This window comes from Chiloscyllium punctatum, chromosome 13 (assembly GCF_047496795.1).
Source record: "Chiloscyllium punctatum isolate Juve2018m chromosome 13, sChiPun1.3, whole genome shotgun sequence".
Lineage (NCBI taxonomy): Eukaryota > Metazoa > Chordata > Chondrichthyes > Orectolobiformes > Hemiscylliidae > Chiloscyllium > Chiloscyllium punctatum.
In genome coordinates this window covers 77,302,775-77,320,313 of record NC_092751.1, presented here as the reverse complement: position 1 = coordinate 77,320,313, position 17,539 = coordinate 77,302,775, and the positions used below count along the sequence as shown (strand labels likewise).

Here is a 17,539-nt window from a genome sequence, read left to right as displayed (position 1 = left end):
CTGGAATAGATGGCTCTCTGATCAGGCGGAATGGCCTTTTCCCACTTTGTAAATCTACGAAGACAAGTTGAAAATAATCTGCAACGAAAATGTTCATAAAGGGTGTTTTATTTACACTAAATACGATAGTATCTATCGCCTTGTCTTGTTGTTTACTTGTGAAGATTCGGTACTCTCAGCACCGTGGCCCGGATCGTATTCCCGCTCATGGAATGGTTGTATTGTTCAGCTAACATATCGGTGTACCAGTACTTCTGCCGATTTTCCGATGCTAGCAGGTCATTGGTTTTGTCCAAAACATTATGAATGTTAACATAATACAAATAGCTGCAGTTGCTGGAAATCTGAGCCTAAAACGAAAATTGTTTGCGGAACGCAGAAAGACTGGCAACAGAAACATCGACTTTCCTGCTCCTCGGATGCTGCTGTGCTTTTCCAGCATTTTCTGATCTAAAATCAGGTTTCCAGCATCTGCAGTCCTCACTCCTGCCGAGTTCCTTCAGTGTCGCTGGTTCCCAATTCAAGAACTCCATCTCTGGCGGTTTCATATCTGTACCTCCATGCTGTGGAATTGAAGAGTGAAGAAAAGTAACTCACCCCCTCCATCTCTGGGGTAATTAGGGGCTGAAAGTGAATCGTATCACATTGAAGTATATCTACAAGCGACTTAATCTCTGTCTTTTATTGGGAACCATCTCTTTCATTGTAACCATCAGGAAAGACCATTTCGTTCGCTAAATAAAGAAATGAATATGTCACTAACCTTTGTTTGTTTCATGTCCAAGAATACTCAGATCAATAGCTCCCTTGATTACCTCTGCTGGTCATGTTCGCAAAGAGATCGAGCAAATTGCCAAGTGTGATTTTCCTTTCAATAAATAATTTTGACTCAATTTTGCTGCAAATATCTTTTCCTAACTTTGTGCTTTTCTTCTTTGACATTGGTGTCTCGCACCTTACAAATGACAGCAAAGGTATGAATGGAGATGGAAACATTTCACTCAAGTCAGCGGCAGCTTTCAATGAGATCACGGCTGATTTGGTCAGTGCTCAGGACGCAGTCCCGTCTGTAGTCATGGCCGAGTGGTTAAGGCAATGGGTTAGAAATCCATTGGGGTTTCCCCACGTAGGTTCGAATCCTGCTGACTACGTTTTCAGTGCTTTGCTGCTGGAACAATTCAAAGTTCAGAAAGCCCGTTTTGCAAACCAGGCCTGTAATTTGATGAGACTTGAGAAACTCGAGTTCTTCATCAGAAATGCTCCACATTTAAAACATTATCTCTGTTTCTCTTTCCAGATACACTGCTCGACACATCGGGTTTCTGCAGTTGTTATTGAACGCCCTGAGCAGAAGTGCTGCTTTTCATTAGATTCCTTTAATCCCTTGTCCTCTGTTCTCTGACTCTGGTCATTGGCAACACTTCCTCTTGCTCGTCAGAGTGCTCATTCCCCACCGCTCCGTCTCCCATCATTACAAACAACCGCAGGAAATTGCCACTTAACCATCTTTGTTCCAAAGTGAAACTCACCAGCCTAGGAACTCTCTCCACCAAATGGGACTTCTCATCCCTGGACATGGAAAAGCCAGAGGATTGTGAAGAGATACTGTGAACATATTGTCAGTTGGCAGTTGGAAAAATGTTTAGGAAGCAAACCATATAATTTAGGCTCCAGCTTTGGAAATCTTGAGAAACTCTTTGGGAAATGGAATCACAGGAGATTGAAGAAGTGTAAATTGTCAGTCCAAGTAGAGGAAGGGACATTGACTCTGATGTTCTCGGCACAGGAATTGATCTGAGACATTGAAAGAATTCTCGCTCCCGTACGTGAGCAAAACAAACTTCATCTGGACGGTGGGACAATGAAAACCTCTGGAACACTCAAGACAATATCCAAATATTGACTGAGATCACGACAGTACGAGTACGATAGATGGGTCAGTTTTTGTCCAGTGTGTGCGGGAGGGATTCCTGACACAGTATGTAGACATGGCTTCAAGGGAAGAAGCCACTTTCGATTTAGTACTGGGTAACGAGCCTGGCCATGTTTTAGATTTGGAAGTAGGTGAGCACTGTGGAGACAGCGATCACAATTCTCTCAGGTTTACTTTCGTGATGTAAAGGGATAGGTGTACTCCACGGAGCAAGAGTTTCAGCTGGTGGAAGGGAAATCACGATGCAATGAGGTAAGCTTTAGGAAGCGCAGAGTTGGGTAGGTAACTGTAGGGGGTGAGCACATTAAAAATGTGAAGCTTATTCAAGGAAAAGCTCCTGTGTGTCCTCGATAAGTATGTACCTGTCAGGCAGGGAGGAAAATATAGAACGCGTGAGCCGTGGTTTACTAAGGAAGGTGGAATCCCTGGTCAAGAAGAACAAGAAGTCTTATGTTAGGACAAAACGTAAAAACTCAGTTAGAGCGCTCGAGGTTTCCAACGATCTCAGGAAAGACCTAAAAAGAGAGCTGGGAAGAGCCAGGAGGAGACATGAGAAGTTGTTGGCAGATAGGATCAGAGTTAACGCTAAGGCTTTCCATAGGTATGTCAGGAATAAAAGAATGACGAGAGTTAAATTTGGGACAATCAAGGATAATAGTGGGAAGTCGTGTGTGGAGTCAGTGGAGATAGAGGAAGCACTAAATAAATATTTTTCCACAGAGTTCGCTATAGATAATGAAAATGTTGGCGAGGAAGATACAGAGATACTTGCGTCTAGACTAGAAGAGATTGAGGTTCACAAGGAAGAGATATTAGAAATACTGCAGAGTGTGAAAATAGATAAGTCAGCTGGGCCGGATGGGATCTATCTGATGTTGTTTAGCAAATGCACTGCAGGAAGGTACAAATCAAGCTGATGCTAACAACGGCTCGTTTTGAGCCGCTAATTTGCAGTGAAGTGGCGGCGCCAATAAAAGGTGTCACGCAGCTCGTCTAATTCCACATCCTGAGCTCGAAATGAGCAGATGTCTCTCGCTGAGTTTCGGCAGGGTCTTGCTTAGACGACACCATGACACGTTTTCACTGGAGTAGATCATGAAATCGCGTCGTGAATGTGAATAAAACGATGGGCACTTCCAGCAGAGAAGGAGGCGACCCTGAAGCAGTCAGCTCTGGACAAATGTTTCTCCTTTGCCAGTTAAAGGCACTGCTTCACAAATTGGAAACTTGGAAGTGAAGCAGTGTTGGTGATTATCTTCGCTGCTTGTTCACCATTTTAATTCTGATTCCGTGAACGTCCATGGCATTACATATCGACATTCTGCCGTTGCTGTGCGTCTCTATTGGGCCAGTAGCGTAATGGATAACGCGGCTGACTTCGGATCAGAAGTTTGTAGGTTCGAGTCCTACCTGGCTCGTGGGGAATGTCTCACTTTAACCGTGCCCCTCGTTGACGCTCCCCTGCCGGGACGTCGCTTCTGTGCTTTCGCATTTAAAAATTGCATTTGTCTTATTGTCCATTTCAAATTCCAGGCCACCACAACGGAGACCTCTGTCGGTTTGGGGGTGCCTTTCTGTGTGTCTCCCTTTGTGGGTGAAAATGAGCATGAGTTCCTCAAAAGAGTGACAAGTCGTTGTGGAAGTGTCATACATCTGTGCCATTTAAGAACACAGGATAAAGTCATTGACATTTGCCCTGGGAACATTACAACACACGACACTTTGGGCCAAAGTTGGAAACTGCGACTGGAATAGATGGCTCTCTGATCAGGCGGAATGGCCTTTTCCCACTTTGTAAATCTACGAAGACAAGTTGAAAATAATCTGCAACGAAAATGTTCATAAAGGGTGTTTTATTTACACTAAATACGATAGTATCTATCGCCTTGTCTTGTTGTTTACTTGTGAAGATTCGGTACTCTCAGCACCGTGGCCCGGATCGTATTCCCGCTCATGGAATGGTTGTATTGTTCAGCTAACATATCGGTGTACCAGTACTTCTGCCGATTTTCCGATGCTAGCAGGTCATTGGTTTTGTCCAAAACATTATGAATGTTAACATAATACAAATAGCTGCAGTTGCTGGAAATCTGAGCCTAAAACGAAAATTGTTTGCGGAACGCAGAAAGACTGGCAACAGAAACATCGACTTTCCTGCTCCTCGGATGCTGCTGTGCTTTTCCAGCATTTTCTGATCTAAAATCAGGTTTCCAGCATCTGCAGTCCTCACTCCTGCCGAGTTCCTTCAGTGTCGCTGGTTCCCAATTCAAGAACTCCATCTCTGGCGGTTTCATATCTGTACCTCCATGCTGTGGAATTGAAGAGTGAAGAAAAGTAACTCACCCCCTCCATCTCTGGGGTAATTAGGGGCTGAAAGTGAATCGTATCACATTGAAGTATATCTACAAGCGACTTAATCTCTGTCTTTTATTGGGAACCATCTCTTTCATTGTAACCATCAGGAAAGACCATTTCGTTCGCTAAATAAAGAAATGAATATGTCACTAACCTTTGTTTGTTTCATGTCCAAGAATACTCAGATCAATAGCTCCCTTGATTACCTCTGCTGGTCATGTTCGCAAAGAGATCGAGCAAATTGCCAAGTGTGATTTTCCTTTCAATAAATAATTTTGACTCAATTTTGCTGCAAATATCTTTTCCTAACTTTGTGCTTTTCTTCTTTGACATTGGTGTCTCGCACCTTACAAATGACAGCAAAGGTATGAATGGAGATGGAAACATTTCACTCAAGTCAGCGGCAGCTTTCAATGAGATCACGGCTGATTTGGTCAGTGCTCAGGACGCAGTGCCGTCTGTAGTCATGGCCGAGTGGTTAAGGCAATGGGTTAGAAATCCATTGGGGTTTCCCCACGTAGGTTCGAATCCTGCTGACTACGTTTTCAGTGCTTTGCTGCTGGAACAATTCAAAGTTCAGAAAGCCCGTTTTGCAAACCAGGCCTGTAATTTGATGAGACTTGAGAAACTCGAGTTCTTCATCAGAAATGCTCCACATTTAAAACATTATCTCTGTTTCTCTTTCCAGATACACTGCTCGACACATCGGGTTTCTGCAGTTGTTATTGAACGCCCTGAGCAGAAGTGCTGCTTTTCATTAGATTCCTTTAATCCCTTGTCCTCTGTTCTCTGACTCTGGTCATTGGCAACACTTCCTCTTGCTCGTCAGAGTGCTCATTCCCCACCGCTCCGTCTCCCATCATTACAAACAACCGCAGGAAATTGCCACTTAACCATCTTTGTTCCAAAGTGAAACTCACCAGCCTAGGAACTCTCTCCACCAAATGGGACTTCTCATCCCTGGACATGGAAAAGCCAGAGGATTGTGAAGAGATACTGTGAACATATTGTCAGTTGGCAGTTGGAAAAATGTTTAGGAAGCAAACCATATAATTTAGGCTCCAGCTTTGGAAATCTTGAGAAACTCTTTGGGAAATGGAATCACAGGAGATTGAAGAAGTGTAAATTGTCAGTCCGAGTAGAGGAAGGGACATTGACTCTGATGTTCTCGGCACAGGAATTGATCTGAGACATTGAAAGAATTATCGCTCCCGTACGTGAGCAATACAAACTTCATCTGGACGGTGGGACAATGAAAAACTCTGGAACACTCAAGACAATATCCAAATATTGACTGAGATCACGACAGTACGAGTACGATAGATGGGTCAGTTTTTGTCCAGTGTGTGCGGGAGGGATTCCTGACACAGTATGTAGACATGCCTTCAAGGGAAGAAGCCACTTTCGATTTAGTACTGGGTAACGAGCCTGGCCAGGTTTTAGATTTGGAAGTAGGTGAGCACTGTGGAGACAGCGATCACAATTCTCTCAGGTTTACTTTCGTGATGGAAAGGGATAGGTGTACTCCACGGAGCAAGAGTTTCAGCTGGTGGAAGGGAAATCACGATGCAATGAGGTAAGATTTAGGAAGCGCAGAGTTGGGTAGGAAACTGTAGGGGGTGAGCACATTAAAAATGTGAAGCTTATTCAAGGAAAAGCTCCTGTGTGTCCTCGATAAGTATGTACCTGTCAGGCAGGGAGGGAGATATAGAACGCGTGAGCCGTGGTTTACTAAGGAAGGTGGAATCCCTGGTCAAGAAGAACAAGAAGTCTTATGTTAGGACAAAACGTGAAAACTCAGTTAGAGCGCTCGAGGTTTCCAACGATCTCAGGAAAGACCTAAAAAGAGAGCTGGGAAGAGCCAGGAGGAGACATGAGAAGTTGTTGGCAGATAGGATCAGGGTTAACGCTAAGGCTTTCCATAGGTATGTCAGGAATAAAAGAATGACGAGAGTTAAATTTGGGACAATCAAGGATAATAGTGGGAAGTCGTGTGTGGAGTCAGTGGAGATAGAGGAAGCACTAAATAAATATTTTTCGACAGAGTTCGCTATAGATAATGAAAATGTTGGCGAGGAAGATACAGAGATACTTGCGTCTAGACTAGAAGAGATTGAGGTTCACAAGGAAGAGATATTAGAAATACTGCAGAGTGTGAAAATAGATAAGTCAGCTGGGCCGGATGGGATCTATCTGATGTTGTTTAGCAAATGCACTGCAGGAAGGTACAAATCAAGCTGATGCTAACAACGGCTCGTTTTGAGCCGCTAATTTGCAGTGAAGTGGCGGCGCCAATAAAAGGTGTCACGCAGCTCGTCTAATTCCACATCCTGAGCTCGAAATGAGCAGATGTCTCTCGCTGAGTTTCGGCAGGGTCTTGCTTAGACGACACCATGGCACGTTTTCACTGGAGTAGATCATGAAATCGCGTCGTGAATGTGAATAAAACGATGGGCACTTCCAGCAGAGAAGGAGGCGACCCTGAAGCAGGCAGCTCTGGACAAATGTTTCTCCTTTGCCAGTGAAAGGCACTGCTTCACAAATTGGAAACTTCGAAGTGAAGCAGTGTTGGTGATTATCTTCGCTGCTTGTTCACCTTTTTAATTCTGATTCCGTGAAAGTCCATGGCATTACATATCGACATTCTGCCGTAGCTCTGCGCGTCTGTTGGGCCAGTAGCGTAATGGATAACGCGTCTGACTTCGGATCAGAAGTTTGTAGGTTCGAGTCCTACCTGGCTCGTGGGGAATGTCTCACTTTAACCGTGCCCCTCGTTGACGCTCCCCTGCCGGGACGTCGCTTCTGTGCTTTCGCATTTAAAACTTGCATTTGTCTTATTGTCCATTTCAAATTCCAGGCCACCACAACGGAGACCTCTGTCGGTTTGGGGGTGCCTTTCTGTGTGTCTCCCTTTGTGGGTGAAAATGAGCATGAGTTCCTCAAAAGAGTGACAAGTCGTTGTGGAAGTGTCATACATCTGTGCCATTTAAGAACACAGGATAAAGTCATTGACATTTCCCCTGGGAACATTACAACACACGACACTTTGGGCCAAAGTTGGAAACTGCGACTGGAATAGATGGCTCTCTGATCAGGCGGAATGGCCTTTTCCCACTTTGTAAATCTACGAAGACAAGTTGAAAATAATCTGCAACGAAAATGTTCATAAAGGGTGTTTTATTTACACTAAATACGATAGTATCTATCGCCTTGTCTTGTTGTTTACTTGTGAAGATTCGGTACTCTCAGCACCGTGGCCCGGATCGTATTCCCGCTCATGGAATGGTTGTATTGTTCAGCTAACATATCGGTGTACCAGTACTTCTGCCGATTTTCCGATGCTAGCAGGTCATTGGTTTTGTCCAAAACATTATGAATGTTAACATAATACAAATAGCTGCAGTTGCTGGAAATCTGAGCCTAAAACGAAAATTGTTTGCGGAACGCAGAAAGACTGGCAACAGAAACATCGACTTTCCTGCTCCTCGGATGCTGCTGTGCTTTTCCAGCATTTTCTGATCTAAAATCAGGTTTCCAGCATCTGCAGTCCTCACTCCTGCCGAGTTCCTTCAGTGTCGCTGGTTCCCAATTCAAGAACTCCATCTCTGGCGGTTTCATATCTGTACCTCCATGCTGTGGAATTGAAGAGTGAAGAAAAGTAACTCACCCCCTCCATCTCTGGGGTAATTAGGGGCTGAAAGTGAATCGTATCACATTGAAGTATATCTACAAGCGACTTAATCTCTGTCTTTTATTGGGAACCATCTCTTTCATTGTAACCATCAGGAAAGACCATTTCGTTCGCTAAATAAAGAAATGAATATGTCACTAACCTTTGTTTGTTTCATGTCCAAGAATACTCAGATCAATAGCTCCCTTGATTACCTCTGCTGGTCATGTTCGCAAAGAGATCGAGCAAATTGCCAAGTGTGATTTTCCTTTCAATAAATAATTTTGACTCAATTTTGCTGCAAATATCTTTTCCTAACTTTGTGCTTTTCTTCTTTGACATTGGTGTCTCGCACCTTACAAATGACAGCAAAGGTATGAATGGAGATGGAAACATTTCACTCAAGTCAGCGGCAGCTTTCAATGAGATCACGGCTGATTTGGTCAGTGCTCAGGACGCAGTGCCGTCTGTAGTCATGGCCGAGTGGTTAAGGCAATGGGTTAGAAATCCATTGGGGTTTCCCCACGTAGGTTCGAATCCTGCTGACTACGTTTTCAGTGCTTTGCTGCTGGAACAATTCAAAGTTCAGAAAGCCCGTTTTGCAAACCAGGCCTGTAATTTGATGAGACTTGAGAAACTCGAGTTCTTCATCAGAAATGCTCCACATTTAAAACATTATCTCTGTTTCTCTTTCCAGATACACTGCTCGACACATCGGGTTTCTGCAGTTGTTATTGAACGCCCTGAGCAGAAGTGCTGCTTTTCATTAGATTCCTTTAATCCCTTGTCCTCTGTTCTCTGACTCTGGTCATTGGCAACACTTCCTCTTGCTCGTCAGAGTGCTCATTCCCCACCGCTCCGTCTCCCATCATTACAAACAACCGCAGGAAATTGCCACTTAACCATCTTTGTTCCAAAGTGAAACTCACCAGCCTAGGAACTCTCTCCACCAAATGGGACTTCTCATCCCTGGACATGGAAAAGCCAGAGGATTGTGAAGAGATACTGTGAACATATTGTCAGTTGGCAGTTGGAAAAATGTTTAGGAAGCAAACCATATAATTTAGGCTCCAGCTTTGGAAATCTTGAGAAACTCTTTGGGAAATGGAATCACAGGAGATTGAAGAAGTGTAAATTGTCAGTCCAAGTAGAGGAAGGGACATTGACTCTGATGTTCTCGGCACAGGAATTGATCTGAGACATTGAAAGAATTCTCGCTCCCGTACGTGAGCAAAACAAACTTCATCTGGACGGTGGGACAATGAAAAACTCTGGAACACTCAAGACAATATCCAAATATTGACTGAGATCACGACAGTACGAGTACGATAGATGGGTCAGTTTTTGTCCAGTGTGTGCGGGAGGGATTCCTGACACAGTATGTAGACATGCCTTCAAGGGAAGAAGCCACTTTCGATTTAGTACTGGGTAACGAGCCTGGCCAGGTTTTAGATTTGGAAGTAGGTGAGCACTGTGGAGACAGCGATCACAATTCTCTCAGGTTTACTTTCGTGATGGAAAGGGATAGGTGTACTCCACGGAGCAAGAGTTTCAGCTGGTGGAAGGGAAATCACGATGCAATGAGGTAAGATTTAGGAAGCGCAGAGTTGGGTAGGAAACTGTAGGGGGTGAGCACATTAAAAATGTGAAGCTTATTCAAGGAAAAGCTCCTGTGTGTCCTCGATAAGTATGTACCTGCCAGGCAGGGAGGGAGATATAGAACGCGTGAGCCGTGGTTTACTAAGGAAGGTGGAATCCCTGGTCAAGAAGAACAAGAAGTCTTATGTTAGGACAAAACGTGAAAACTCAGTTAGAGCGCTCGAGGTTTCCAACGATCTCAGGAAAGACCTAAAAAGAGAGCTGGGAAGAGCCAGGAGGAGACATGAGAAGTTGTTGGCAGATAGGATCAGGGTTAACGCTAAGGCTTTCCATAGGTATGTCAGGAATAAAAGAATGACGAGAGTTAAATTTGGGACAATCAAGGATAATAGTGGGAAGTCGTGTGTGGAGTCAGTGGAGATAGAGGAAGCACTAAATAAATATTTTTCGACAGAGTTCGCTATAGATAATGAAAATGTTGGCGAGGAAGATACAGAGATACTTGCGTCTAGACTAGAAGAGATTGAGGTTCACAAGGAAGAGATATTAGAAATACTGCAGAGTGTGAAAATAGATAAGTCAGCTGGGCCGGATGGGATCTATCTGATGTTGTTTAGCAAATGCACTGCAGGAAGGTACAAATCAAGCTGATGCTAACAACGGCTCGTTTTGAGCCGCTAATTTGCAGTGAAGTGGCGGCGCCAATAAAAGGTGTCACGCAGCTCGTCTAATTCCACATCCTGAGCTCGAAATGAGCAGATGTCTCTCGCTGAGTTTCGGCAGGGTCTTGCTTAGACGACACCATGGCACGTTTTCACTGGAGTAGATCATGAAATCGCGTCGTGAATGTGAATAAAACGATGGGCACTTCCAGCAGAGAAGGAGGCGACCCTGAAGCAGGCAGCTCTGGACAAATGTTTCTCCTTTGCCAGTGAAAGGCACTGCTTCACAAATTGGAAACTTCGAAGTGAAGCAGTGTTGGTGATTATCTTCGCTGCTTGTTCACCTTTTTAATTCTGATTCCGTGAAAGTCCATGGCATTACATATCGACATTCTGCCGTAGCTCTGCGCGTCTATTGGGCCAGTAGCGTAATGGATAACGCGTCTGACTTCGGATCAGAAGATTGTAGGTTCGAGTCCTACCTGGCTCGTGGGGAATGTCTCACTTTAACTGTGCCCCTCGTTGACGCTCCCCTGCAAAGCCCTGCCGGGACGTCGCTTCTGTGCTTCCGCATTTTAAACTTGCATTTGTCTTATTGTCCATTTCAAATTCCAGCTCACCACAACGGAGACCATTGTCGGTTTGGGGGTGCCTTTGTGGGTGAAAATGAGCATGAGTTCCTCAAAAGAGTGACAAGTCGTTGTGGAAGTGTCATACATCTGTGCCATTTAAGAACACAGGATAAAGTCATTGACATTTGCCCTGGGAACATTAGAACACACGACACTTTGGGCCAAAGTTGGAAACTGCGACTGCAATAGATGGCTCTCTGATCAGGCGGAATGGCCTTTTCCCACTTTGTAAATCTACGAAGACAAGTTGAAAATAATCTGCAACGAAAATGTTCATAAAGGGTGTTTTATTTACACTAAATACGATAGTATCTATCGCCTTGTCTTGTTATTTACTTGTGAAGATTCGGTACTCTCAGCACCGTGGCCCGGATCGTATTCCCGCTCATGGAATGGTTGTATTGTTCAGCTAACATATCGGTGTACCAGTACTTCTGCCGATTTTCCGATGCTAGCAGGTCATTGGTTTTGTCCAAAACATTATGAATGTTAACATAATACAAATAGCTGCAGTTGCTGGAAATCTGAGCCTAAAACGAAAATTGTTTGCGGAACGCAGAAAGACTGGCAACAGAAACATCGACTTTCCTGCTCCTCGGATGCTGCTGTGCTTTTCCAGCATTTTCTGATCTAAAATCAGGTTTCCAGCATCTGCAGTCCTCACTCCTGCCGAGTTCCTTCAGTGTCGCTGGTTCCCAATTCAAGAACTCCATCTCTGGCGGTTTCATATCTGTACCTCCATGCTGTGGAATTGAAGAGTGAAGAAAAGTAACTCACCCCCTCCATCTCTGGGGTAATTAGGGGCTGAAAGTGAATCGTATCACATTGAAGTATATCTACAAGCGACTTAATCTCTGTCTTTTATTGGGAACCATCTCTTTCATTGTAACCATCAGGAAAGACCATTTCGTTCGCGAAATAAAGAAATGAATATGTCACTAACCTTTGTTTGTTTCATGTCCAAGAATACTCAGATCAATAGCTCCCTTGATTACCTCTGCTGGTCATGTTCGCAAAGAGATCGAGCAAATTGCCAAGTGTGATTTTCCTTTCAATAAATAATTTTGACTCAATTTTGCTGCAAATATCTTTTCCTAACTTTGTGCTTTTCTTCTTTGACATTGGTGTCTCGCACCTTACAAATGACAGCAAAGGTATGAATGGAGATGGAAACATTTCACTCAAGTCAGCGGCAGCTTTCAATGAGATCACGGCTGATTTGGTCAGTGCTCAGGACGCAGTGCCGTCTGTAGTCATGGCCGAGTGGTTAAGGCAATGGATTAGAAATCCATTGGGGTTTCCCCACGTAGGTTCGAATCCTGCTGACTACGTTTTCAGTGCTTTGCTGCTGGAACAATTCAAAGTTCAGAAAGCCCGTTTTGCAAACCAGGCCTGTAATTTGATGAGACTTGAAAAACTCGAGTTCTTCATCAGAAATGCTCCACATTTAAAACATTATCTCTGTTTCTCTTTCCAGATACACTGCTCGACACATCGGATTTCTGCAGTTGTTATTGAACGCCCTGAGCAGAAGTGCTGCTTTTCATTAGATTCCTTTAATCCCTTGTCCTCTGTTCTCTGACTCTGGTCATTGGCAACACTTCCTCTTGCTCGTCAGAGTGCTCATTCCCCACCGCTCCGTCTCCCATCATTACAAACAACCGCAGGAAATTGCCACTTAACCATCTTTGTTCCAAAGTGAAACTCACCAGCCTAGGAACTCTCTCCACCAAATGGGACTTCTCATCCCTGGACATGGAAAAGCCAGAGGATTGTGAAGAGATACTGTGAACATATTGTCAGTTGGCAGTTGGAAAAATGTTTAGGAAGCAAACCATATAATTTAGGCTCCAGCTTTGGAAATCTTGAGAAACTCTTTGGGAAATGGAATCACAGGAGATTGAAGAAGTGTAAATTGTCAGTCCAAGTAGAGGAAGGGACATTGACTCTGATGTTCTCGGCACAGGAATTGATCTGAGACATTGAAAGAATTCTCGCTCCCGTACGTGAGCAAAACAAACTTCATCTGGACGGTGGGACAATGAAAAACTCTGGAACACTCAAGACAATATCCAAATATTGACTGAGATCACGACAGTACGAGTACGATAGATGGGTCAGTTTTTGTCCAGTGTGTGCGGGAGGGATTCCTGACACAGTATGTAGACATGCCTTCAAGGGAAGAAGCCACTTTCGATTTAGTACTGGGTAACGAGCCTGGCCAGGTTTTAGATTTGGAAGTAGGTGAGCACTGTGGAGACAGCGATCACAATTCTCTCAGGTTTACTTTCGTGATGGAAAGGGATAGGTGTACTCCACGGAGCAAGAGTTTCAGCTGGTGGAAGGGAAATCACGATGCAATGAGGTAAGATTTAGGAAGCGCAGAGTTGGGTAGGAAACTGTAGGGGGTGAGCACATTAAAAATGTGAAGCTTATTCAAGGAAAAGCTCCTGTGTGTCCTCGATAAGTATGTACCTGCCAGGCAGGGAGGGAGATATAGAACGCGTGAGCCGTGGTTTACTAAGGAAGGTGGAATCCCTGGTCAAGAAGAACAAGAAGTCTTATGTTAGGACAAAACGTGAAAACTCAGTTAGAGCGCTCGAGGTTTCCAACGATCTCAGGAAAGACCTAAAAAGAGAGCTGGGAAGAGCCAGGAGGAGACATGAGAAGTTGTTGGCAGATAGGATCAGGGTTAACGCTAAGGCTTTCCATAGGTATGTCAGGAATAAAAGAATGACGAGAGTTAAATTTGGGACAATCAAGGATAATAGTGGGAAGTCGTGTGTGGAGTCAGTGGAGATAGAGGAAGCACTAAATAAATATTTTTCGACAGAGTTCGCTATAGATAATGAAAATGTTGGCGAGGAAGATACAGAGATACTTGCGTCTAGACTAGAAGAGATTGAGGTTCACAAGGAAGAGATATTAGAAATACTGCAGAGTGTGAAAATAGATAAGTCAGCTGGGCCGGATGGGATCTATCTGATGTTGTTTAGCAAATGCACTGCAGGAAGGTACAAATCAAGCTGATGCTAACAACGGCTCGTTTTGAGCCGCTAATTTGCAGTGAAGTGGCGGCGCCAATAAAAGGTGTCACGCAGCTCGTCTAATTCCACATCCTGAGCTCGAAATGAGCAGATGTCTCTCGCTGAGTTTCGGCAGGGTCTTGCTTAGACGACACCATGGCACGTTTTCACTGGAGTAGATCATGAAATCGCGTCGTGAATGTGAATAAAACGATGGGCACTTCCAGCAGAGAAGGAGGCGACCCTGAAGCAGGCAGCTCTGGACAAATGTTTCTCCTTTGCCAGTGAAAGGCACTGCTTCACAAATTGGAAACTTCGAAGTGAAGCAGTGTTGGTGATTATCTTCGCTGCTTGTTCACCTTTTTAATTCTGATTCCGTGAAAGTCCATGGCATTACATATCGACATTCTGCCGTAGCTCTGCGCGTCTATTGGGCCAGTAGCGTAATGGATAACGCGTCTGACTTCGGATCAGAAGATTGTAGGTTCGAGTCCTACCTGGCTCGTGGGGAATGTCTCACTTTAACTGTGCCCCTCGTTGACGCTCCCCTGCAAAGCCCTGCCGGGACGTCGCTTCTGTGCTTCCGCATTTTAAACTTGCATTTGTCTTATTGTCCATTTCAAATTCCAGCTCACCACAACGGAGACCATTGTCGGTTTGGGGGTGCCTTTGTGGGTGAAAATGAGCATGAGTTCCTCAAAAGAGTGACAAGTCGTTGTGGAAGTGTCATACATCTGTGCCATTTAAGAACACAGGATAAAGTCATTGACATTTGCCCTGGGAACATTAGAACACACGACACTTTGGGCCAAAGTTGGAAACTGCGACTGCAATAGATGGCTCTCTGATCAGGCGGAATGGCCTTTTCCCACTTTGTAAATCTACGAAGACAAGTTGAAAATAATCTGCAACGAAAATGTTCATAAAGGGTGTTTTATTTACACTAAATACGATAGTATCTATCGCCTTGTCTTGTTATTTACTTGTGAAGATTCGGTACTCTCAGCACCGTGGCCCGGATCGTATTCCCGCTCATGGAATGGTTGTATTGTTCAGCTAACATATCGGTGTACCAGTACTTCTGCCGATTTTCCGATGCTAGCAGGTCATTGGTTTTGTCCAAAACATTATGAATGTTAACATAATACAAATAGCTGCAGTTGCTGGAAATCTGAGCCTAAAACGAAAATTGTTTGCGGAACGCAGAAAGACTGGCAACAGAAACATCGACTTTCCTGCTCCTCGGATGCTGCTGTGCTTTTCCAGCATTTTCTGATCTAAAATCAGGTTTCCAGCATCTGCAGTCCTCACTCCTGCCGAGTTCCTTCAGTGTCGCTGGTTCCCAATTCAAGAACTCCATCTCTGGCGGTTTCATATCTGTACCTCCATGCTGTGGAATTGAAGAGTGAAGAAAAGTAACTCACCCCCTCCATCTCTGGGGTAATTAGGGGCTGAAAGTGAATCGTATCACATTGAAGTATATCTACAAGCGACTTAATCTCTGTCTTTTATTGGGAACCATCTCTTTCATTGTAACCATCAGGAAAGACCATTTCGTTCGCGAAATAAAGAAATGAATATGTCACTAACCTTTGTTTGTTTCATGTCCAAGAATACTCAGATCAATAGCTCCCTTGATTACCTCTGCTGGTCATGTTCGCAAAGAGATCGAGCAAATTGCCAAGTGTGATTTTCCTTTCAATAAATAATTTTGACTCAATTTTGCTGCAAATATCTTTTCCTAACTTTGTGCTTTTCTTCTTTGACATTGGTGTCTCGCACCTTACAAATGACAGCAAAGGTATGAATGGAGATGGAAACATTTCACTCAAGTCAGCGGCAGCTTTCAATGAGATCACGGCTGATTTGGTCAGTGCTCAGGACGCAGTGCCGTCTGTAGTCATGGCCGAGTGGTTAAGGCAATGGATTAGAAATCCATTGGGGTTTCCCCACGTAGGTTCGAATCCTGCTGACTACGTTTTCAGTGCTTTGCTGCTGGAACAATTCAAAGTTCAGAAAGCCCGTTTTGCAAACCAGGCCTGTAATTTGATGAGACTTGAAAAACTCGAGTTCTTCATCAGAAATGCTCCACATTTAAAACATTATCTCTGTTTCTCTTTCCAGATACACTGCTCGACACATCGGATTTCTGCAGTTGTTATTGAACGCCCTGAGCAGAAGTGCTGCTTTTCATTAGATTCCTTTAATCCCTTGTCCTCTGTTCTCTGACTCTGGTCATTGGCAACACTTCCTCTTGCTCGTCAGAGTGCTCATTCCCCACCGCTCCGTCTCCCATCATTACAAACAACCGCAGGAAATTGCCACTTAACCATCTTTGTTCCAAAGTGAAACTCACCAGCCTAGGAACTCTCTCCACCAAATGGGACTTCTCATCCCTGGACATGGAAAAGCCAGAGGATTGTGAAGAGATACTGTGAACATATTGTCAGTTGGCAGTTGGAAAAATGTTTAGGAAGCAAACCATATAATTTAGGCTCCAGCTTTGGAAATCTTGAGAAACTCTTTGGGAAATGGAATCACAGGAGATTGAAGAAGTGTAAATTGTCAGTCCGAGTAGAGGAAGGGACATTGACTCTGATGTTCTCGGCACAGGAATTGATCAGAGACATTGAAAGAATTATCGCTCCCGTACGTGAGCAATACAAACTTCATCTGGACGGTGGGACAATGAAAAACTCTGGAACACTCAAGACAATATCCAAATATTGACTGAGATCACGACAGTACGAGTACGATAGATGGGTCAGTTTTTGTCCAGTGTGTGCGGGAGGGATTCCTGACACAGTATGTAGACATGCCTTCAAGGGAAGAAGCCACTTTCGATTTAGTACTGGGTAACGAGCCTGGCCAGGTTTTAGATTTGGAAGTAGGTGAGCACTGTGGAGACAGCGATCACAATTCTCTCAGGTTTACTTTCGTGATGGAAAGGGATAGGTGTACTCCACGGAGCAAGAGTTTCAGCTGGTGGAAGGGAAATCACGATGCAATGAGGTAAGATTTAGGAAGCGCAGAGTTGGGTAGGAAACTGTAGGGGGTGAGCACATTAAAAATGTGAAGCTTATTCAAGGAAAAGCTCCTGTGTGTCCTCGATAAGTATGTACCTGCCAGGCAGGGAGGGAGATATAGAACGCGTGAGCCGTGGTTTACTAAGGAAGGTGGAATCCCTGGTCAAGAAGAACAAGAAGTCTTATGTTAGGACAAAACGTGAAAACTCAGTTAGAGCGCTCGAGGTTTCCAACGATCTCAGGAAAGACCTAAAAAGAGAGCTGGGAAGAGCCAGGAGGAGACATGAGAAGTTGTTGGCAGATAGGATCAGGGTTAACGCTAAGGCTTTCCATAGGTATGTCAGGAATAAAAGAATGACGAGAGTTAAATTTGGGACAATCAAGGATAATAGTGGGAAGTCGTGTGTGGAGTCAGTGGAGATAGAGGAAGCACTAAATAAATATTTTTCGACAGAGTTCGCTATAGATAATGAAAATGTTGGCGAGGAAGATACAGAGATACTTGCGTCTAGACTAGAAGAGATTGAGGTTCACAAGGAAGAGATATTAGAAATACTGCAGAGTGTGAAAATAGATAAGTCAGCTGGGCCGGATGGGATCTATCTGATGTTGTTTAGCAAATGCACTGCAGGAAGG

At 44.2% G+C, this 17,539-nt stretch overlaps 9 non-coding genes across 9 annotated transcripts; all 9 read left to right on the top strand.

The window, feature by feature from the left end:
- Nucleotides 1-1,069: 1,069 nt before the first annotated feature.
- On the top strand, nt 1,070-1,151 carry trnas-aga (transfer RNA serine (anticodon AGA)). The gene has a single exon. It is a non-coding gene; the product is annotated as a tRNA-Ser (tRNA).
- Nucleotides 1,152-3,278: 2,127 nt separating this feature from the next.
- Nucleotides 3,279-3,351, top strand: trnar-ucg (transfer RNA arginine (anticodon UCG)). Its single transcript has one exon. It is a non-coding gene; the product is annotated as a tRNA-Arg (tRNA).
- A 1,397-nt stretch (nt 3,352-4,748) lies between these two features.
- On the top strand, nt 4,749-4,830 carry trnas-aga (transfer RNA serine (anticodon AGA)). Its single transcript has one exon. It is a non-coding gene; the product is annotated as a tRNA-Ser (tRNA).
- A 2,127-nt stretch (nt 4,831-6,957) lies between these two features.
- trnar-ucg (transfer RNA arginine (anticodon UCG)) lies at nt 6,958-7,030 on the top strand. Its single transcript has one exon. It is a non-coding gene; the product is annotated as a tRNA-Arg (tRNA).
- A 1,397-nt stretch (nt 7,031-8,427) lies between these two features.
- trnas-aga (transfer RNA serine (anticodon AGA)) lies at nt 8,428-8,509 on the top strand. The gene has a single exon. It is a non-coding gene; the product is annotated as a tRNA-Ser (tRNA).
- A 2,127-nt stretch (nt 8,510-10,636) lies between these two features.
- trnar-ucg (transfer RNA arginine (anticodon UCG)) lies at nt 10,637-10,709 on the top strand. The gene has a single exon. It is a non-coding gene; the product is annotated as a tRNA-Arg (tRNA).
- Nucleotides 10,710-12,100: 1,391 nt separating this feature from the next.
- Nucleotides 12,101-12,182, top strand: trnas-aga (transfer RNA serine (anticodon AGA)). The gene has a single exon. It is a non-coding gene; the product is annotated as a tRNA-Ser (tRNA).
- A 2,127-nt stretch (nt 12,183-14,309) lies between these two features.
- Nucleotides 14,310-14,382, top strand: trnar-ucg (transfer RNA arginine (anticodon UCG)). The gene has a single exon. It is a non-coding gene; the product is annotated as a tRNA-Arg (tRNA).
- Nucleotides 14,383-15,773: 1,391 nt separating this feature from the next.
- On the top strand, nt 15,774-15,855 carry trnas-aga (transfer RNA serine (anticodon AGA)). Its single transcript has one exon. It is a non-coding gene; the product is annotated as a tRNA-Ser (tRNA).
- Nucleotides 15,856-17,539: the final 1,684 nt, after the last annotated feature.